We start from the raw sequence: 23,440 nt of genomic DNA, 5'->3' as shown, positions 1-23,440 counted from the left end.
GTTATGAACCAAATTAATTTAACAGATATCTATAGAACATTTCATCCTAAAACCAAAGAATATACATTCTTCTCAGCACCTCATGATACCTTCTCCAAAATTGACCATGTAATGGGTCACAAAACAGGCCTTAACAGATACAAGAAGAGAGAAACAATCCCATGCATCCTATCAGATTACCATGGACTATGGATGGCCTTCATTAAAAACAAAAACAGGGAAAGCCTACATACGCATGAAAGCTAAACAATGTTCTACTCAATGAGAACTTGTTCAAGGAAAAAAGAAAAAAGGAATTAAAGACTTTTTAGAATTTGATGAAAATGAAAGCACAAATATACCTAAAATTATCGGAAACATTGAAAGCAGTGTTAAGAGGAAAACTGGGTGGGGAAGAGAGATGAACATCTAGGAGCACAGACATCCTGAGACCACAGGACAGACTGCCACTTCTGCACACCTCTGCCCACATCCCTGGTCCAAGAGGAAACTGCACAGTACCTCTTGACACAGAAACATAGGAACAGACAGCTACCAGTACCTGTGGTTCTGGTCTGTGACCAGGACCGAACTGAACCATCCAAACAGCTCCTGGCACCCAAATCCAGTGGGGGAGAGTGCTGGACCCTCAGAAGTGTGGACACTACTGATAAGTCAGAGGAGACAACCCTCTGTCCACAGTCCAGACCCAAGAGGGAATCACACAGTGCCATCTGGGCCTGCTGGATGGAAGGACGTAGGAGAGATCAGGGGCAGGACCCTTTGATTCCTGCACATGTCTAGAGCTGGGAGAGAGTATCCAGGAGCATCGACCCACCTGAAATCAGAGCACCTGTTCTCAGGAAAGGCTGAAAGAAAACAGGAAAACAGTTCTACAGGAGTGCTGACACAGAGGCCTACAGGAGGGTCAAGCCACTCCTAGAAACAGCAAGACAAGCAAACACCAGAGACAACACGACAGCGAGAGGCAAGCACAGGAACCTAAGCAACAGAAACCAAGACCTCTTGGCATCATCAGAGCCCAGTTCTCCCACTAAAGAAAAGACTGGATATCCAAACACACCAGAAAAGCAAGATTTAGATTTAAAATAAAATCTTTTAAAATAATGATGGAGGACTTTAAGAAAGACATAAAGAACTCCCTTCAAGAAATGCAGGAAAACACAAGTAAACAAGTAGAAGTCCTTAGGAAGGAAACACAAAAATCCCTGAAAGAATTACAGGAAAACACAACCAAACAGGTGAAGGAATTGAAAATGGAAATAGAAACAATAAAGAAAGCACAAAGGGAGACAACCCTGGCTATAGAAAAGCAAAGGAAGAGACAAGGAGCTGTAGACAAAAGCATCACCAACAGAATACAAGAGATAGAAGAGAGAATCTCAGGAGCAGAAGATTCCATAGAAATCATTGACACAACTGTCAAAGATAATGTAAAACGGAAAAAGCTACTGGTCCAAAACATACAGGAAATCCAAGACACAATGAGAAAATCAAACAGGTATGGAAGAAAGTGAAGACTTCCAACTTAAGGGGCCAGTAAATATATTCAACAAAATTATAGAAGAAAACTTCCCTAACCTAAAGAAAGAGATGCCGATAAACAAACAAGAAGCCTACAGAACTCCATATAGATTAGAACAGAAGAGAAATTTCTCCCATCACATAATAGTTAAAACACAAAATGCACAAAAGAAAGAAAGAATATTAAAAGCAGTAAGGGAAAAAAGTCATCTGACATATAAAGGCAGACCTATAAGAATTACACGAGACTTCTCACCAGAGACTATGAAAGCCAGAAGATCCTGGACAGATATCACAAAGACCCTAAGAGAACAAAAATGCCAGGCCAAGTTACTCTATCCAGCAAAACTTTCAATTAACATAGATGGAGAAACCAAGATATTCCATGACAAAACCAAATTTACACAATACATTTCTACAAATCCAGCCATATAACGGATAATAGATGGAAAACTCCAACACAAGGAGAGAAACTACACCATACAAAAAGCAAGAATATAATGTCCTTGCAATGAAACCAAAAGAGAGACACACAAACATAATTCCACCTCTAACAATGAAAATAACAGGAATTGACAATCACTGTTCCTTAATATCTATCAACATCAATGGACTCAATTCCCCAATAAAAAGACATAGACTAACAGACTGGATAGGTAAAGAGGGCCCAGCATTTTGCTGCATGCAGAAAACACACCTCAGAGACAAAGACAGACACTAACTCAGAGTAAATGCCTAGAAAACAACTTTCCAAGCAAATGGCCCGAAGAAACAAGCAGGAGTTGCCATTAAATATCAAATAAAATTAACTTTCAACCAAAAAGGCATTAAAAAAGATAAGGAAGTACACTTCATGTTCATCTAAGGAAAAATCCACAAAGATGAACTCTCAATCCTATATATCTATGCTCCAAATGCAAGGGCACCTACATACATAAATTAAAACTTACTAAAAGCTCAAAGCACACATTGCACCTCCCACAACAATAGTAAGAGATTTCAACACCCCACTCTCATCAATGGACAGATCATGGAAACAAATTAAATAGAGACATAGAGAAACTAACAAAAGTTATGAGCCAAATGGATTTAACAGATATTCATAGAACATTCCATCATAAATCAACAGGATATACATTCTTCTGAGCACCTCATGGTACCTTCTCCAAAACTGATCATACAATTGGTTACAAAATAGGCCTCTACAGATACAGGAAGATAGAAATAATCCTATGTATCCTATCAGATGACCACGGACTAAGACAAGTCTTCAATAACAACAATAATGACAGAAAGCCCACATGTACATGGAAGTTGAACAATACTCTACTCAATGACAACTTGGTCAAAGAAGAACTAAACGAAGAATGTAAAGACTCCTTAGAATTTAAGGATAATCAAGATACAACATTCCCTATCTTATGGGACACAATGAAAGCGGTGCTAAGAGGAAAACTCATAGCTCTGAATACCTGCAAAAATAAACAGGAGAGAGGATTCGTCAGTAGTTTGATAGCACACTTAAAAGATCTAGAACAAGAAGAAATAAAGAAACCCAAGAGGAGTAGAAGGCAGGAAATAATCAAATTCAGGGCTGAAATCAACCAAATAGAAATGAAAAGGACTATACAAAGAACCAACAAAACCAGGAGCTGGTTCTTTGAGAAATTCGACAAGATAGATAAACCCTTAGCCAGAAAAACCAGAGGGCACAGAGATTATACCCAAATGAACAAAATCAGAAATGAAAAGGGAGACATAACAACAGAATCTGAAGAAATTTTTAAAAATCACCATATCTTACTACAAAAGCCTATATTCAACAAAACTGGAAAATCTGGAGGAAATGGACAATATTCTAGACAGATACCAGGTACCAAAGTTAAATCAGGAACAAATACACCATCTAAACAATGCCATAACTCCTAAAGAAATAGAAGCAATTATTAAAAGTCTTCCAACCAAAAAGAGCCCAAGACCAGATAGATTCAGTACAGAATTCTATCAGACCTTCATAGAAGACCTCATACCAATACTGTCCAAACTATTCGACAAAATAGAAACAGACTGAGTACAAACAAATTCCTTCTATGAATCCCCAATTACTCTTATACCTAAACCACACAAAGACCCAACAAAGAAAGAGAACTTCAGACCAATTTCCCTTATGAACATTGACGCAAAAATACTCAACAAAATTCTGGCAAACCGAATCCAAGAGCACATCAAAACAATCATCCACCATGATCAAGTAGGCTTCATCCCAGGCATGCAGGGATGGTTTAATATACGGAAAACCATCAACGTGATCCATTATATAAACAAACTCAAAGATAAGAACCACCTGATCATTTGATTGGATGCTAAGAAAGCATTTGACAAAATTCAACAGCCTTTCATGATAAAAGTCCTGGAAAGATCAGGAATTCAAGGCCCTTATCTAAACATAGTAAAAGCCATATACAGCAAACCAGGAGCTATCATCAAACTAAATGGAGAGAAACTTGAAGCAATCCCACTAAAATCAGGGACTAGACAAGGCTGCCCACTCTCTCCCTACTTATTCAATATGGTTCTTGAAGTCCAAACAGAGCAATCAGACAACAAAAGGAGGTCAAGGGGATACAGATCAGAAAAGAAGAAGTCAAAATATCACTATTTGCAGATGATATGATAGTATATTTAAGTGATCCCAAAAGTTCCACCAGAGAACTACTAAACCTGATAAACACCTTCAGAAAAGTGGCTGTGTACAAAATTAACACAAATAAATCAGTAGCCTTCCTCTACACAAAAGAGAAACAAGCTGAGACAGAAATTAGGGAAACGATATCCATCATAATAGTCCCAAATAATATAAAATACCTCGGTGTGACTTTAAGCAAGCAAGTGAAAGATCTGTATGATAAGAACTTCAAGCCTCTGAAGAAAGAAATTGAAGAATATCTCAGAAGATGGAAAGATCTTCCATGCTCATTGATTGTCAGGATTAATATAGTAAAGATGGCCATTTTGTCAAAAGCAACATATTCAATGCAATCCCCATTAAAATTGCTATTGAATTGTTTATAGAGATGAAAAGAGCAATTTTCAAGTTCATTTGGAATAACAAAAAACCAGGTTAGCGAAAACTATACTCAACAATAAAATGACTTCTGCGGGAATCACCATCCCTGTCTTCAAGCAGTATACCAGAGCAATAGTAATTAAACCTGTATAGTATTGGTACAGAGACAGGCAGATAGATCAATGGAACAGAACTGAAGACCCAGAAATGAATCCAGACACCTATAGTCACTTGATCTTTGACAAAGAGCTAAAACCATCCAATGGAAGAAAGATAGCATTTTCAACAAAAGTTGTTGGTTCAACTGGAGGTCAGGATGCAGAAGAGTGCAAATGGATCCATTCTTTATCACTATGTACAAAACTTATGTCCAAGTGCATCAAGGATCTCTACATCAAACCATGCACACTGAAACTAATAGAAGAGAATGTGGGGAAGATTCTTGAACACATGGGCACTGGGAAAAATTTTCTGAACAAAACACCAATGGCTTATGCTCTAAGATCAAGAATTGACAAATGGGATCTCATAAAACTGCAAAGCTTCTGTAAGGCAAAAGACACTGTCATTAGGACAAAACATCAACCACCCAACAGATTGGGAACATATCTTTACCAACCCTACATCTGGTAGAGGGCTAATATCCAAAATATACAAAGAACTCAAGAAGGTAGACTCCAGAGAGCCAAATAACCCTATTAAAAATGGGGTATAGAGCTAAATGAAACATTCACAACTGAAGGTTATTGAATGGCCAAAAAGCACCTAAAGAAATGTTCAACATCCTTAGTCATCAGGGAAATGCACATCAAAACAACCCTGAGATTCCACCTCATACCAGTCAGAATGGCTAGGATAAAAAAACTCAGGTGACAGCAGATTCTGGGGAGGATGTGGAGAAAGAGGAACACTCCTTTATTGTTGGTGGGACTGCAGACTGGTACAACCACTCTGGAAATCAGTCTGGAGGTTTCTCAGAAAATTGGACATTGCACTACCTGAGGAACCAGCTATACCTCTCCTGGGCATATACCCAAAAGATGCTCCAACATATAACAAAGACACATGTTCCACTATGTTCATAGCAGCCTTATTTATAATAGCCAGAAGCTGGAAAGAACCTAGATGCCTGTCAACAGAGGAATGGATACAGAAAGTGTAGTACATGTGTACAATGGAGTACTACTCAACTATCAAAAACAATGACTTCGTGAAATTCATGGGCAGATAGATGGTGCAAGAAAATATCATCCTGAGTGAGTTAACCCAATCACAAAAACACACACATGGGATGCACTCACTGATAAGAGGAGATTAGCCCCAAAATAGGAATACCCTAGATACAATTCACAAACCATTTGAAGCTCAAGAAGAAGGAAGACCATACTGTGGATACTTCAGTCCTTTTTAGCACATGGAACAAAACACTCACAAGAGGAAATACAGGAACAAAGCACGGAGCAGAGACTGAAGGAAAGGTCATCCAGAAACTGTCCCACCTGGGGATCCATCCCATATGCGGCCACCAATCCCAGTCACTATTGCTCATGCCAAGAAGTGCTTGCTGACAAGAGCCAGATATGGGGGTCTCCTGAGAGCCTCTGGCAGAGCCTTACTGATACAGATGAGGATGCTTGCTGTTAACTATTGGTCTGGGCACGGGGACCCCAATGTACAATTTAGAGAAAGGACTGAAGCAGGTTAAGGACTCCATAGGAAAAACAACAATATTAACCAACCAGACCTCTCAGAGCTTCTAGGGACTAAACCACCCACCAAAATGTACACATAGAGGGATCCTTGGCTCCATTCACATATGTAGCAGGGGCTGGCATTGTCTGGCATCAATAGGAAGAGAATCCTTTTGTCATGTGCAGGCTTTTTACCCATTGTAGGTTAATGCCAGGGCTGGGATGTGGGAGTGGGTGGGTGGGAGGGGAAACATCCTTATAGAAGCAAGAGGAGGGGTGAGGAGGGATCCAGGAAAGGGGATAACTTTTGAAGTGTAAATACACAAAGTATTCAAAAAATTCATTATAGGCAACTGATAGTGACAAAAATAGCCACAAAATATACACTGGACAAAAGATAGAATCTTAAACAAATAGTTTTTTGAAAGCTGGATGTTCACATACAGAAAAATGAAATTGGATTCATATCTATCACTCTACACAAAAATCTACTCCACTTTGATCAAAGTTCTCATTGTGAAATCTGAAACACTGAAACTGCTAAAAAAAATCATAAAAAGTTCTACAAAATAAAGGTGAATGAAAGGATCATTGCAATAGGACTGCATTTGCTCAGGAATTAGAGCCCCCAACTGACAAATGGAACCTCAAAAAGTATATGTAGTGTGTCACTTGAGGTGATAGTGCTTCCCCAAGAATCACCAAATTTTATCAAAATTCCAATGGCAGAAATAGAAAAACCCCTCTTGAGTTTTTGATCAGGGAAATGCAAGAGTCCCTGCACACAAATCAACTATTGCTTGTGTCCTAGAAACTGAAGGTAGAATTCTACTGCTGAAGAGACCACACACTTCAGAGGACTTGGGGCAATCAAGCTGAAACTCACTCAGATGTCTCCACTGTGAGGAATAGCTTGAATAGTACTGGAAGTAACAATACAAGATGCTAAGGTATGAAAAGAACCAATAGCTCTGCTCTAGTCATCTGTATGCCTCGAATGGCAATCTATTCAAAAGGTAAAACATTGTCATTTGTATCCAGAAGGTAACCAAAAACTATTTAATTGGTCTCTTGGTTTGCTCAGTAGGATTAAATTGATTCCTGGTAATGTAAACATAGCTTAATACATATCTGTGACTTGAGAGGGCACAAACCCTAGAATAGGGACTGCTATTGCTACTTCACTGGGCCAGTATAATTACTAGCTGTGTTCTAAATATGCATCCTTATACACACAGATAAGCATAGCTCTTACTTCTCACCAAAGAAGCTTCATTTAGCAGCAGACAGAGATCATTATAGAAATCCACAACTCAGTAAAATGCAGAGAAAACTGACCATGAGATGATGTTCAGTCCTTTTTAATACATTTGCATCACAGCATCAAGAAAGATATACTTTCTATATCAAAGAGAAGCTTCACCTAGGAAATCTCAACAATATGATTGCCTAAACATGATTTAAAATTTGAAAATAGCAATTAGTATGGCAATGTGGATGGCAGAATTCTTTCAAGACTTTTTACCCTTTAGGAGAAGAGATATAGGCAATTAATTAATGGTTGCTGAAAAAAGGAAGAATCAAAATCAATCTTCTGCAGTTATCACTGCCCCCAACAGGGTAGCCAAACCTAAGAGATCATTCTACTTATAATCAATAATAAATGACTTCCGCATATTGTGTATATGTGTGTGTCTGTCTCTGTGTTTAATTGATATATATCTGCTTCTGTGAATATAATGAAAGAAAATGATCATGAATTTGAGAAAGAATGGAAAAACATAGAGGGAACATACAGGATAAGGATAAGGACAGAATGAGGGACTAAAATAAATATAGAACTTGTATATGAAATCCTCCAAAACATGGGCTATGAATCTGAACAGAGAATTGTCAGAGGAAATTAAATAGCTTAAAAATATGTCAAAAATCTGTTTGACATCTATAGTGATTGAATAATGTCAATTAAAATTATTTGAGATTTCATCTTACCCTAGTCAGAATGGCTAAGCTCAACAAAATGACCAAGAATAAACACTGAAGAGGATGTGGGGGGTGGGCAATACTCATTATCTGTTCATAAGATTGCAATCTGGTACAACCATTATAGAAATTGATGTGGAGAATTGTCAAAAAGCTAGAAGTAGACCTACCATATAGAAGCTATTCCATTCGTTAGCATGTGTCAAAAGACTTAATGCCATACTTCCTAAATTCTTGCTGAGCTATATTTATTGCTGCTGTATTCACAGAATCTAGGAAATGGATACATCCTAAATGTTATTAATATGATGAATGGATAATGAAAGTATGGTTACGTGTACACAATGGAATTTTACACAACAGTGTCGTGTTTTAGGTGAGAATGGCCGTTCTAAGCTCATGTATTTGAATACTTGATCCCAAAATGGTGGAACTGTTTAGGAAGGATAAGGATGCATGACCTGTTTTGAGGAGGTATGTCTATAGGGTTAACTAAAGTAAAGGGCATATGAAAAAGCTTTGTGAAAATCTACTATTTTATAAGCTAATTAAAATACGTAATATAAGGAAAGAATTTGAAGAGACACATGCTGCTTTCAGAGACCACAGTTTATTTACTAAAAATCTCATTGGGAAGGGCAGGGTATGTCAGTAAGATTGTGATCCATGGAGATCTTAGAGGTCCCCTGAAGAATACAGTCACTTGCTGTTGTTCTTGTGCTTACCAGAACTAGATTTCTTTATTGCTGCTGAAGAACTACATTACTCTATTGTTGGAACTGATCTAGAAACTTCCTCCCTGATGGCTAGATTTTAGTGTTCAAAAATGCTATGCTGTCTACTAGAAAAGAAGACACATCAATGGTGCTACTCAGCTGTGAACCCTCTGAGCTACATAAATTTACAGTAAAAATGTTCCTACAGGTAAAATAGTATAACTGTATGGTAGTAATCAATCACTTTCTGATTGGGTTTTAATGCTCGTTTCACAGATGGAATTCATACTTGTTATTGTAAATCTAGATGAAAGCCTGTAGCTGGCAAGGTCATAGGGCATAGTTGGGGCTCTACTATAGTTGTTTTCCTATTTGGATATGGTAGCAAAGTACCTTCTAAAGTTGATTATACTCACAGATTATTGCTGCTCTCAGCCTTGTGCACAGAACCTTCTGTTTGCATTGGATTACAGTTAATGCACAGACTCAGAATCAGTCAAGATGCTGAGGATGAATGACTGTTAAGAGCTCAACCTTAAATGGGACATCTATATCACACCCTCTGAGGCTCTAGGACGTTGAGATTGTTTGGTCTTTGCCTAGAATCAGAGACAATTTTTGAATATAGTTCATTGGCTTAGTTACGGTTTCCATTTCTATGAGGATACACCATGGCTGCTGTAACACCTGTAAAGGAAAACATTTCATTGGGATTGGCTTATAGTTTCAGAGGTTTAGTCCATTTTCATTATGGTGGAAATCATAGCACTTTCAGGCAGACATGATGCTGGAGGAGCTGACAGTTCTACATCTTGATCCAAGGGCAACTAGGAGGAGACTCTGTTCTGTGGGCAGGAAGTTCTCTTCCACACTGAGTGGAGCTTGAGCACTAGGAACCCTTAAAACCTGCCCACACAGTGACACTTCCTCCAACAAAACTACACTATTCCAAGGCCACCTCTTCTAACAGTGCCACTTTCCACAGGCCAAGCATATTCAAACAACCACAGTTCATTTTTATGCAACTTTACAGCTCCCTCCCAAAAAACACTAATCCTCATGTTGATTGATGTTTTCTTTATTGTGTTTGATTAGAAAATTAGACCTTCTATTTGGGAAACAAAATTTAGAAGGAGGTCACTGTGGAGTCGAAGATAATAGAAAAGTACAAAAAGGACCTGTGAGATGGCTCAGCAGGGGAACCCCATGGTGGAGGGAAAGAACTGCAAATTATAACCTGACCTCTATAAGCACCCGCCTGCTTTGACAAAAAAATAAGTAAATGTTAAAAATAAGTACCAAAAGATCAGTTGGCCAAATTGACAAATTTGATTGGTATCAATTGAATAGTGACATCAATTCATTAGAAATTATGTTTTGTTTCGTGACATCCCAGGGCTCTTAGGACATGTGACAGTTTACTTTTCAGCTAGTCATTGTAATGTGTCAGCCATGGCAAATGAATCATAAACAAAAAAGCTTAGCACTAAATCACACACAAGGCAGTTTATAAGGAGCTGCTTAATGACACAAATGAAGCCAATTGTAGTAGCTAGGTATGGGCACAGCTGAAGACCTTGGCTTTCAGATTGTTTTTGCGTGCTGTGATCAACATAATTGCAATTGAATTGTACCCTTCTTGAAGCCAGCATGAGTAATCAAAACAACTAGGCTTATAAAACACATACCTACCAAGTCATTTTGTGTAAATATTCATTCTCTTAGGAGTATTTAACAAAAAACTTGATTTGTAAAAGTTGATCTCTAAGGTACATTTTCAGAGTAGGACATGCCTTTTGCATGAAGAGAGTAGAAACCATCATTCAGGAACTATTCTCAGTGATCTATGTCCCATTCTTATTCTAGAAATCAGCTTCCACCTCCCAAAGATTCCAAATCCTATAGTCAAACTTTAGGATAGCTGAAGTCTCACTTGTTATGCTTTATGAGAGGCCCCTAGGAAGAAGGACAGATAACTGAAGTGCTGTTACTTCATGTGTGTCTTCGAGATTTATTGCTGTAAAGAGAGACCACGGAAACTCTTTTTTTAAAATTAAATTGTTTTATTTCTTTACATTCCAAATGTTGCCCCATTGCAGGACCTCCCTCTCTGAGTTCTTCATCCTCCCTCCCCGCTCCTCTGAGAGGGTGCTCCCACACCTGCCCACGCACTCTTACCTCACCCCATCAGCATTCCTCTTCTCTGGGGTATCAAGTTTCCATAGGATTAAGCACATCCTCTTCCACTGAAGCCATACAAAGCAGTCCTCTGCTACATATGTGCCCAGGGCCACAGACTAGCCCATGTGTGCTCCTTGGTCCCAGGGGTCCTGGTTGGTTGACACTGCTGTTCTTCCTATGGGATTGCAATGCCCTACAGTTCCTTCAGTTCTTCCTCTAACTCTTCCATATTGGTCCACGACCTCAATCCAATGCTTGTCTAAGTATCTGCATTTGTCTCACTCAGATGCTGGTAGAGCCTCTTTGAGGGCAGTAATGCCTGGCTCCTGTCTGCAAGTACAATATGGCCTCAATAATCGTGTCAGGATTTGGTGTGCACATGGGATGCATCCCAAGTTGGGCTGGTCACTGAGTGGCCTTTTCTTTCAGTCTCTGCTCCATTTTTGTCCCTGAATTTTCTTTAGACTGGATCAATTCTGCGTTAAAAATCTTGATGAGTGGGTGGCCCTCTACCTCAACTGGGAGCCATGCCTATCTACTGGAAGTGGTCTCTGCTGGTACTGTCTCCCCATTGCTGTGCATTTCAGCTAATGTCATCCCCAGGTGTGACTCTAATCAAAAAAATGAAAGATATATATGACGAGAACTTCAACTGTCTGCCTGCCTAAATGCTCTGGATTCTTGAAAGAAAGACACACACACACACGCACACACACACGCACACACGCACGCACGCACGCACGCACGCACGCAGATTTATTTAATATGCCTAAATCAGTTAAATGGTTGGTCCCCTTCCAAACTTCCACGATGCTAACTCCTCCCTTCCAATACTCCTGAATTATTACTTACGAAAATCTATATCCCATTTTTGCTACCCCAGACCCAATCAGGAAGGGGCGCTGGGCCTTATCTTCTCAGACTCTTACAACACTGGTACTCTGTCTTCAGTAGCCTTTTGCCTACATCTTATTCCTCTTCTGGGATGGCAATCCTAATTTTTTTTCTCTTTGTTCCCCTTGTCTGTGAATCCAAAAGTCCTGACACTGTCTCCTTCACTAGTCATTGGCCACTGACAATTTAATTTACCAATTAGAACCATCTGGGGGCAGGGATACTCAGTGTCACAAAGGCAGGATTCTCCTGCAGTTTGGGAACTGATTTAACACAAGTAGCATTAGAACCAATCCACAACAATTGGGAACATGCAAAAAACAAGTCCTAAGTATTGCCTTTCTGGTATCACCCTCAATTTACTCATATGGTGAAACTAAGTTCAAATCCCCAGGCATGGGGGCGTAGGGGACTTCCCATTAGCTGACCACCTTTCCTTAATCATCTTTTGTTTTTGAAACCATAATGACTTTCTCTAACGGTGCCTTCTGCTATTCATCTTGTGCTCCTCAAAACATAACACCTGTTCCTTACCACCAAAGAACAAATGGATATGATTGGTTAAACTGTAACACCCTCATTCTATAACAGTGGGCATTCTAAATTCCATAAGGAAATACCCTATATGTAAATCCTGATTGGTGGGAAAATGTAGCTTTAACTTGGCACAGATGGTTCTGGTTTTCCAACTTAAAAGCTCTATAACATTCTGGCCCACAGTGGGGAGGTGGGTGCATGGTTGGTCACCCATTATGTTCCGAGTATGTTCTTTATCCATGACCCAGCAGCAGCTTGATTACAGGAAATTATTTGTCATTTGTGTTACCTGAGTTTGAGTTGTGTTGGATCTGAGAAGACCCCATAACACAAAGGCTTTACCACATTGCTTATACTCACAGACTTTCTCCAGTATGAATACTTTCATCATGATGAAGACTAGAGAAATGTGCAAAGGCTTCACCATATTGAATACACTGAGGTGCTGTTGGGGAGTAGAGCTGATTAACCAACTACTTCTACAGAACATTTCCCATCTGTAGGCTTGAACTCAGTATTAATAATTAATTGGAGATTCTTAAAAGGAAGACACATGCTTTGATGTGAGATTAGGAGATGGTGAAGGTTAGTTTCTTAGCAGAGTTGAGGGTTTTGCTGGAGCCACTTGGTTCCTCACCAAGCTGTGCAAGTTCTCAATTAGAACAAAAAGCATGCTGAACTGCCATGCAACATTGTGGGGTTCATGGGGTGAAATGGGACAAAGCAAAGTCCCCCAAGCTGATCCAGACAAGCCAGGTGGTAGGGATTTACCCTAGGCCCTTTTCAAAAGTTTCTGGCTGACTCAGAATTTGAGAGCAGAGGTGTTGGGAGCCCCTGCTGTGCAAAGAGACAGGCAGCTTGGATGGGGGAGGCAATGGTGTAGGCTGCCTGCATCCTATAATCAGATAAACAAAGGAGAGAGATAAATGATATTTGTTTGATTTTTAAGGATAAAAAAGATACAGTGGTAATTGTTTAACTGTTTTTACATATACATGGAATGAAGGAATCTATGTCTTTTGATGTAAAATGTAGAGAAAAAAGGCATGGAGATAGAGAGAAACCCTATCACAACAAATAATAATAAGAAGTATTAATTTCCACACGGTGGAGAGTGAATGGAAAAAATGCTTTAAAGAAAGGTTGGAAAAGTCTATGCCAGGATCAGCACTTGGGTTCTTTGACTGAGGGATACACAGGAATGCTGGTGTTGCTCGGCCAGGTATGACAAAATAAGAGCCTGGAAATAGGCTTATACAGTAAGTAGAAGGAAATTTAATTAAAGTTAAATACATAGGAAAGGATGTTAACTCAAATTATATAAAGATAGAGATATTAATCTCCAAAGATGGGATAACTTAAGTATGCACAGATAAATAAACAAATTGAGTTTTTTTGATCTAATAATGTAGGTCAAGTGTAAAGGATAAGGAAATAACCTTATCCCAGACATTCAAATCTTAGGCCTCTGATCTCAGGTAAGAACAAGGCAGCAGATAGTGAAGAAACACTGTCTCAAGGAATAGTAACAACTGTTTAGATTGCTTTTATTGTCTAGAATTGTTTTAATTATCAAAATGTTTGCGGTTATAAATTGGTGGGTATTATATTAAAAATTCTGAGAGAGGGGTCAAAATATGACAAACCTGAAGAGAAAGGATGCTGCTTATTTGAATCAATCTATACCATTGATGATTTTGTGTTAGTTTACTAAGGACATTCTATTATGGAGAGAGGCTCTGTATTTGTGCTAATAGGAAAGAAGAAAAGGTTTGGGTCCCTTCCAGAGTGATATGGATCAGATATGACAGGGGAAGATGCCCTGAAGATCTTGGCTACAGAAAATAAAAGAGAAAATCAAATAGGGCAGGAAACTTGATTTGCTGATTTCTCCACATGGGAACAACTGTGTAACTGGCTTAGACATAAAAATGTCTCTAGCCAAAACTTCACGTAAAACTAGGCAATACATGTTGTTGGTTATGGAACCCGTACGATTCATAGTGCCATCTTTCACATGGCATGAATAAAGATTCATCAAAATTGGTTTTTGATCAAATTCACTCGTGAAAGGATAGTTGTCTTTCACCTGCTCAAACAAGGAGAAAAAAAATGGGCACCTTGCACAATAAATATGAATACCTTATTAGTACTAAAATTTGGTTGTAAAGATGCATATAATGCAGAATGTACAGCTCTGATAAGATTCAGTGGTGGGAATGCAGAGATGACCTGCTGTTCCAGCTATTTGCCTCCTGATGCTGCTTCCAGAGACTTGCTCCAGAACATCTTCAGAATTGCTGCTGACTCACTATAGACTCGGTTGATCCAGACTTTCAGACAGATCCCTGAACTTTAGTCAAACCCTGAGTCTTCTAAGCATACAGAGACTGGATAATAGATGCTAAAGCTATCTTTCTTAATTTTACCCAATTTTTCTAAATTTCCTACCCCTCCTCACCCTTAAAAATCATCGTCCCTCAATTCCAGCAGAAAAGTTGTAAAATTAATCATCCCCTATACCTTGAGTTTGGGTGTCTATGAAAGTTATAGTTATTTTATAAGTTATAGTAAAAGGTTGACATTTTAAGAGATAACTTGGAAATGGTCTTAATTTTAAACAAGGAGGAAATATATAAGATGAATTGCTAAATTTACTGAACAAAGTACTGAATAGCCATAAACTCACATTGGTAGTAATCTTTATATTTGTTGCAAATTTGGTTATAATTTCTTGCATTGGTACAGAATTTATATATTGATACAAATTTAAGGTTTTACTTGGTACAAATTTATGTATATTGGTACAAAATTTGAAATAAATGTTACTCTTAAAAAAGAAAAAAAAAAGAACTTTAAGTCTCCGAAGAAAGAAAACAATTCTTAACAATAAAAGAACTACTGGGAGAATCACTATACCTGACCTCAAGCTGTACAAAGTAATAGTGATAAAAATGCATGGTATTGGTACAGAGACAGACAGGTAGATCAATGGAATAGAAATGAAGACCAGAAACAAGTGCACACACCTATGGACACTTGATCTTTGACAAAGGAGCCAAAACCATATAGTGAAAACAAAAAGCATTTTCAACAAAATGGTGCTCATCTTACTGGCAGTTTGTATGTAGAAAAAATTGTTCCATATTCATCTCTTTGTACAAAGCTCAAGTCCAAGTGGATCAAAGACCTCCAAATAAAACCAGATACACAAAATAGAATAGAAAAGAAGGTAAGAAATAGCCTTGAATGTCTTTTTACAGGGAAATTTTTCTGAACAGAACACTAATGGCTCAGGCTCTAAGATCAACAATTGATAAATGGGACCTCATGAAACTGAAAAGATTCTGTAAAGTAAAGGTCACTATCAATAGAAAAAAACAACAACCTATAAATCGGGAAAAGATCACTAACCATAAATCTGACAGCCGGGCTAATATCCAAAATATACAAAGAACTCAAGACGATAGACTCCAAACAATCAAATAAACCAGTTAAAATGGGGTAAAGAGCTAAACAGAGTATTCTCAACAGAAGAATCTTAAATGGCTGAGAATCACTTAAAGAAATGTTCAATAACATGTCTTAAAAAGGAAAACATTTAATTGGGGCTGGCTTACAGTTTTGAGTTTTAGTCCATTATTGTCATGGCAGAAAACATGGCAGCATATAGACAGACATGGTGCTGTAGGAGCTAAGAGTTTATCTGCTGTAGAAGGGAACAGAAGGAGACTGTGTCTAAACTGGACACAGTTTGAAGATATATAGGCATGTATAAACCCACTTCCACTTTGATATACTTCCTCCAGTAAGGTTATTCATACTCCAACAAGTCCAACTCCTTTTTTTTTTCTTTTTTTTTTTTTTCGGAGCTGGGGACCGAACCCAGGGCCTTGTGCTTCCTAGGAAAGCGCTCTACCACTGAGCTAAATCCCCAACCCCTATACCTCCTAATAATGCCACTCCCTTTGGGTCAACCATTCAAATGAGGGCCATTCCTATTCACAACACCACAATAGAAACAGTATGGTGCCAGAATTAGAATTTCTTAGAATATTTCCTGAAGGATAAGATACATTTGTAGGTGGGGACTTGGTAGTTTATAATTTTTTATATTAAAAACAAATATCACCTGAAATTTTGGAGCAGAGCTGAATTGATGCCAAATATACATATGCATGGTTTAGAAAAATGTTGGTATATAGAAGATAAGACATTCTTCCTTGTATGCACTGATGTAGACACCCCCACAAGACCACAAGAGACATTTCTAAAGATGGAAATATGGGAGGTGGGAAACACTCATCCAAGGAAAGAAAAAGTTCTTGTTTTGTATATTTAGCACAATTTGAAAGAAGGAACAATTTCCCTATGCTTGTTTCTGAAAACTTTATGCCAGTGCAGACTAAATCTGAGGAATTAGACTTTGATCTGAATACATAATTTGGCATGCAGAAGAAAAGATATTGTTGTATCAAAACCCCTGAAATCTAGTGTCTAACCTTTACTCTTACTGAACCCCTCATCTCTTGAAGTAGATTGAATTGACTACAGAGGATTAACCTCAAATATGACTGTTAAGTTCTTATTTCTTTTACAGAAAAAAATGCTATTACTTGTGGTTATCTCAGGTTCTGAAGAGCAAGCATTGGTCACAAAGTCAACTTCTCTGGACCACCTTTCTTTTTTTTTTTTTTTTTTTTTTTTTTTTTTTTTTTTTTTGGTTCTTTTTTTTTCGGAGCTGAGGACCGAACCCAGGGCCCTTCCTAGGTGGCGGCTCTACCACTGAGCCTAAATCCCCAGCCCCCTGGACCACCTTTCAAAAAGAGGTAGAACATGATACGGAACCTTGAGGGACAATTAGGGATGTCTTTAGGGTGCAGCCCAATAAAATCTATATCTCCCATGTCTAATCCTCTGCTCTTCAACATAATTGAGCAAGTGTCCTTGTGGTATGATGGGGCAGCTTTTGGGTATATGCCCACGAATAGTACAGCTAGGTCTTCAAGTCAAACAATTCTTAGTTTTTGTTAAACCACTAAGTTGATTTCCACAATGGTTGTACAAGTTTGCATCCTTCTCAGCAATGGAGGAGTGTTCCCATTGTTCCAATCCTCAGTAGCACATGCTGTCACTTGAGGTTTTGATCTTAGCCATTTTGATGGGTGTAAGATGTAATCTCATGGGCATTGTGATTTGTATTTCCCTGATGACTAAGTACAGCTGAACATTGCTTTAATTGTTTTTCAGCCATTTGTGACTTCTCTGTTGAGAATTCTTTGTTTAACTCTGTACCCCAGTTTTAAAATTAGGTTATTTGGCTTGTTTGTGTCTAACTTCTTGAGTTCTTCCTATATTTCTATATTTTGACAGAACATGGATATTAATGCTCTGTCAGATATAGGGTTGGGGAAAAACTTTCTCCATTCTTTTGGCTGCCATTTTGCCTTATTGGTGGTGTACTTTGCCTTAATGAAATCTTTTGGCTTCATGGGGTCCCATTCATTAAATGTTGTTCCTAGTGTCTGAGCTATCAGTGTTCTGTTTAGGAAGTTTTCTCCTATGCCAATGTGTGCAAGGCTATTCTACATTTTCTCTTCTATTAGATTTAGTGTATCCAGTTTACATCCCAAAAGTTTTCATGTGCTCTTTTGTAACCAATGAATTATTCAATTTCTGACACAATGTTTATACATTTGTATAATTTATTTATCTGTCTAATATTGGTATTCATTTGTTCCTTGGTCATAGAAAATAGCAGTGGCCCTGCATGCACTGAAGTTCTTAATATTTCATTCTTTTTTACCATTTGTCCACATAAATTTTTTATAATTTTAAAATAATTTTTTTATTTTAGTGATAGTTAATAATACTTTTTTGGTAGGTCTTTTGTTTTTGTTTTTCTATTTTTACTTTTTCTTTATATTTTAATGGTTACCTTCCCAGTTTCCCTCTACAAACCCCCTATCTTATTCATCCCACCCTCCTGTTTTTATGAGGGAGCTACACCCACCCACCCACCCACCAACTCCTGCCTCATCACCCTATCATTCCCTATGCTGAGATATCAAACCTTCTCAGAACCCAGGGTCTCCCCTCTCATTGATGCCAGATAAGGCCATTCTCTGCTATATATGCAGCTAGAGCCATGGGTCCCTCCATGTTCCACATAATTCTTTATCTATCAATATAAGCCCCTGTGCAGGGATGAAATAACAACACTGGCCAATACCATTTTGTTGTTGTATCTTTTTCCTTAAAGGGCACACCATATGCAGCCCCAATATTTTATGCCATATATTCACCTGAGCATATAGTAGGATGAGTCTTTTAATTTTATGTGTGCTAGCTTCTCTAGCCTACTGAATCTAGTTTACCTTTTAAAGTGTATTTTCTTCTGATTTTCTTGTTCCTGAGTAAGTACAGGGGCAGATGTTCCAAGAGTATCTGCAACCTCATAAGGAGATCTTTGAGTCACATCTTTATTTGAGTCATAACCTCCAGAGCACAAGAAAGACCTTCAAATAGGCCAGATAAATATATTTCCCTAAAAGCAGGAGGGGTAGTATGCTCAGGATTTTCCTGGAGAAGCTTAGAAGCAGTACTCATGAGAGAAGTCATAAATAACCCACAAGAAAATTTCTATCAATCCAGTATTCCAAGTTGTATAAATATTAAAAGCCCTCCAAGCCTGCAGTACATGGAGATCAAGGCCAAAAGTGAAGGATGGCATGGCAGTGATTTTGTCATGTGGCTCAGTTTGCTGGATCTTTGTCAAGCAGCTGTGCTGGCTTTATGACTTTTCACTGTTCCCATTGGATATGGCTGTGCCATCACATTTTAATTATCTATTCATTAGTTGATGGATGTTTGGGGTTAGACTGCTTTATTAGCTTTTTGGAATAAATCTGCATTTTTATACAAATGTTTGTGAATATATGTTTTCATCTGTTTTGTATTAATATTTAGGGATGAGGTAGCTGGGACACAAGGTAAATGCTTAAATGTTTAAATAATGACCAAAATCTTTTTTAAATGGCCTCTATTATTATTATTTAGTATGCTCACTCATGCTCAACTTCCTACTCCATGTTGGAATTTTGTCTAGTTTGAGCTTATGCAGTTCTTGTTCATGCTGTCTCAGTTGCTTTAAGTCCATATTGCTACTTCCCTGCTGTGTCTAGAAAGCACTGTTACCTTATAGTCATCTACCTGCTTTTGATCTTACAATCTTTCAACCTCTCTTTCATTATTATCTCTGAGTCTTCTGAGATTTTGAAGGCATAAGATGTCATATGAGTGTCGAATTTAAGACTGAACACTCTGTAGTCTTTTATTATCTGCACTTAAACAAGTTGTAGGTCTTCGTTAATCATCATATATTTCAAGAAGAAGCTCCTCTGAGGAAGACTGAGAGATGCACTAATCTATGGGTATACACATAATTAGGAGTTATTTCAATACTATGTCCACTAAGCAGATGAATAATAGTAGATTTTCCCCTCATGCCTATGACCTCTCTAACCATAGGTTCTTGGTCCCAGTGCCAGTGCCAGAAGTAGATTTCACGTTATGGAATGGGCCTTAAATCTAATATAAAGTGTTAGGCTAGTCCCATAACACTCATGCCACTATTACATGTGTGGGCATATGTTGCTAAGACAGTCATTATGGAAGATCATAGGTTTTAAAAGTGAGTAAAATTGATGATTATGGTTATCCTCAGATAGTGGGCATAGAAATGTCCAGCCTGAGAAAGGTATTCAATAGGATAAACTTTACAGGCCAATGCCTATTTGGGTTTAAAATAAGAGGACATAAAATTGGGTGCATAGGGAGGTAGGGATAGACCTGGGAGAGTTTTGCTAGGGGGTAAATATAAAAGTACATGGTATGTAATTCTCAAGGAATTGATAAAATATTATGAAGCGGCTTTATGTAAAAGACATTTGCAAAGACAGTCTGTGAAACAATTTTGAAATAAAATAACATTTATTACTTAAGAAAATACAAAGGAATAAGAAATTATTTTAAATTTAAAATGAAAGTACATACTACCAAATATTTAAAAAGCATTTAAAACACACTTAGAATATTTACAAAATAATCTTACACTGGAAAAGAGGACAACTTTCAAAACAATTATCGGACCTTCTACACAGAAAGGTGGAGAAATAGAGCCAAATAAAATTCCGAAGATAAAGGAGATTAAGAATATGCACAGATCACGTCAATAGCAGAAAAAAATGATACAAGCCAACAAAAATAAATCCTTATTCTTGAATCAGAACATTAATACTGATAAAACTCAAGCTGGATCATTGAAGATGAAAGAAAAGATGATAGGAGTAACATTAGAATGGAAGGAAGGGCATTATTGCAATCTGCAGAGTACTTTGAAAGACAATGAGGAATTATTTTGAATAATTCATGATGATAAAGTTGATTATTTACATGAAATAAAGAGGTTATCAAAATATTGTATTATGGATAATAAGCCAAAATCAATCAATCAATTAATCAACCACCTAACTGGTCCTCCATCCACTACAGAAACTAAATTTATACCTTGAAACATCCAAGCCAACAGGAGTAACAAAAATATCAGACACAAATTCGCTAGCACACGTTTTCCCAAACATTTGTGTGGGAGAAATTCCCATTAACTATGGACAAATTTCTCCAGAAATAAAACTGTAAGAAACACTGAAAAACATATATGCTGACATACCAAATTTGTTCTAATGTCAACACTTAAAAAATGGCACCACAACTTATGAAACATATATTTCTCATAAACATAGCTGTAGAATATCTTAACAAAATATTAATAAACTGAATCTAGCTATATATAGAGAAGAAATACCACATGGTTGTGATGGGCAAAATAATAGTCCTAAAATATCTTCTATGCCAAAGTAAGTAATATAATAACCTATTAATCTATTTACATTTTATATTTTATATTTATATAATGTTTAATATACTGTTTCAGATGGAATTTGCAGCCCACATTTAGTTGATTTTAGTACAGAAAGATGCTTTTTTATTATCTAATAGGCCTAAATAAAACTACAAGATCTTTTAAAGAAGGCAGAATAACATTTACTGTTACAAGGTTGTGACAGGAAAAATACATCTGTCATTGCAAATTCTGAAGATAGAATATAGTAATGCATCCAGGAATGAATATAAGAAGCTTCATAGAGTTTAGGAAAGGTAAGAAAATGAAATCTCTCCTACAGTTTCCAGAGAGGAACATAATCCAGCCAACACATTGATTTTGGCCCAGAGACCCAAGTCTGACTTCTGACAGTTATTAGATAACAAGGTTGGATTGTTTTCATTCACTAAATTTGATCATGTGGTGATCTATTTCTAGCATTTGAGGATCCCCCACACTGATTTCCATAGTGATGGCTCCAGCTTACACACCCACCAGGTCTTAATAAATGTTTTCTTCTCTCCTGGCATCCACATCAATATTTCTTATCATTTTTCTATCTTAGCAATTATGCCTAGGGTTACATGCAATCTCAAAGTAGTTTTATTTACATTTCAGTGATTGCTAGAGGTGTTGAACATTTAAAAATTGTTTCTCAGCTATTTCTATTTCAACTTTTGTGAACTGTCCATTTAGTTCTATGTCCCAGTACAAATTGGGTTGTTTTCTCATTCAGTGTTTGAAATTCTTTATATATTCTAGATTCTAATATTATGTCAGATGTATAACTGATAAAGATGCTCTTTTTAAAACTCTGTATGGTGCTTTTGAGAGGAGTTTTGGTCTACCAACATGGCTGCTCTGGCATATCCAGGGTCATATCCAGGCATATCCAGGGTCCTGGGTCTGTGTGGCCTGGCTGGAATATAGACATGGTACATTCCTTTAATCCCTCTGGCTTGAGTACAGACACACTGTTAGTACACACCTTTAAGGTAAAATTACTTGGTAGAAGGAAGCAGCCATGTTTGAAAGTGAGGTCTAATTAAGGGGCAGACAAAGTGATGAATCAGAGAAACATTTGACAGAATGACTCAGAGATAGGATACACCCATACCTTATGAGAACAGCACAAGATAAACTATTTAAGAGCAGGGCAGGGAGTTGAGAGTGAGTTGGTAGTGCAGTGAAGGCAGTGTGGTGGAACTGAGTTTGTACAGAGGTGGTTGAAGCCAGAAAACAGGAAGGAGCTAGAAAATTAGAATAAATTGCCAGAGTTAGTTTGAGGCCAAGTAGAGCAATTCAGTAAGAAGACGAAAGAAGCCAGATCAAATCAATGAGCTTTGAAAGGAGTTCGAGCCAGAACAGCTGAATTGATGCAGTCAGCCAGAGTTCAAAAGGATTAGAAAGGGTTAGTTTATTCAGCAGTAAACCTGATGACAGCTGCATTAAACCTGTAGATTGCTTTGAATAGGATGGCCATTTTCAGAATATTAATTCTAGCAATTTTTGACTAAGGACCTTCATAATAAAAGTCATATAGAGTCTAGGGATATAGCAGATATCTTTCAATATGATAAAGACAATATCCAGTAAAGCCATAAGTCAACATTATATTAAGTGGAAAAAACTGCAAAGCATCTCCCTTAAAATTGGGAAGAAGAAAAGAATGTTCACTTCCTCCATTACTGTTCAGTACAGTGTTTGGAGTCTTAGTTACAACAATAAGACAAGTTAAGGAGAGAATCCAGTCTTTATTTCATTTCTGTTTTTTTAGTTCTTAAAGAATTGTATTTAATGTATTTTGATCATAATTGCCTCCTGGTTCCATACCTTTCTTACTCAAATTCATGTTATACATTGCTTAAAATCCTTCAAAACCAATGTATGATGCCTAAATATT

This window comes from Rattus rattus, chromosome X, assembly GCF_011064425.1.
Source record: "Rattus rattus isolate New Zealand chromosome X, Rrattus_CSIRO_v1, whole genome shotgun sequence".
Lineage (NCBI taxonomy): Eukaryota > Metazoa > Chordata > Mammalia > Rodentia > Muridae > Rattus > Rattus rattus.
This window is presented reverse-complemented; position numbering follows the sequence as displayed.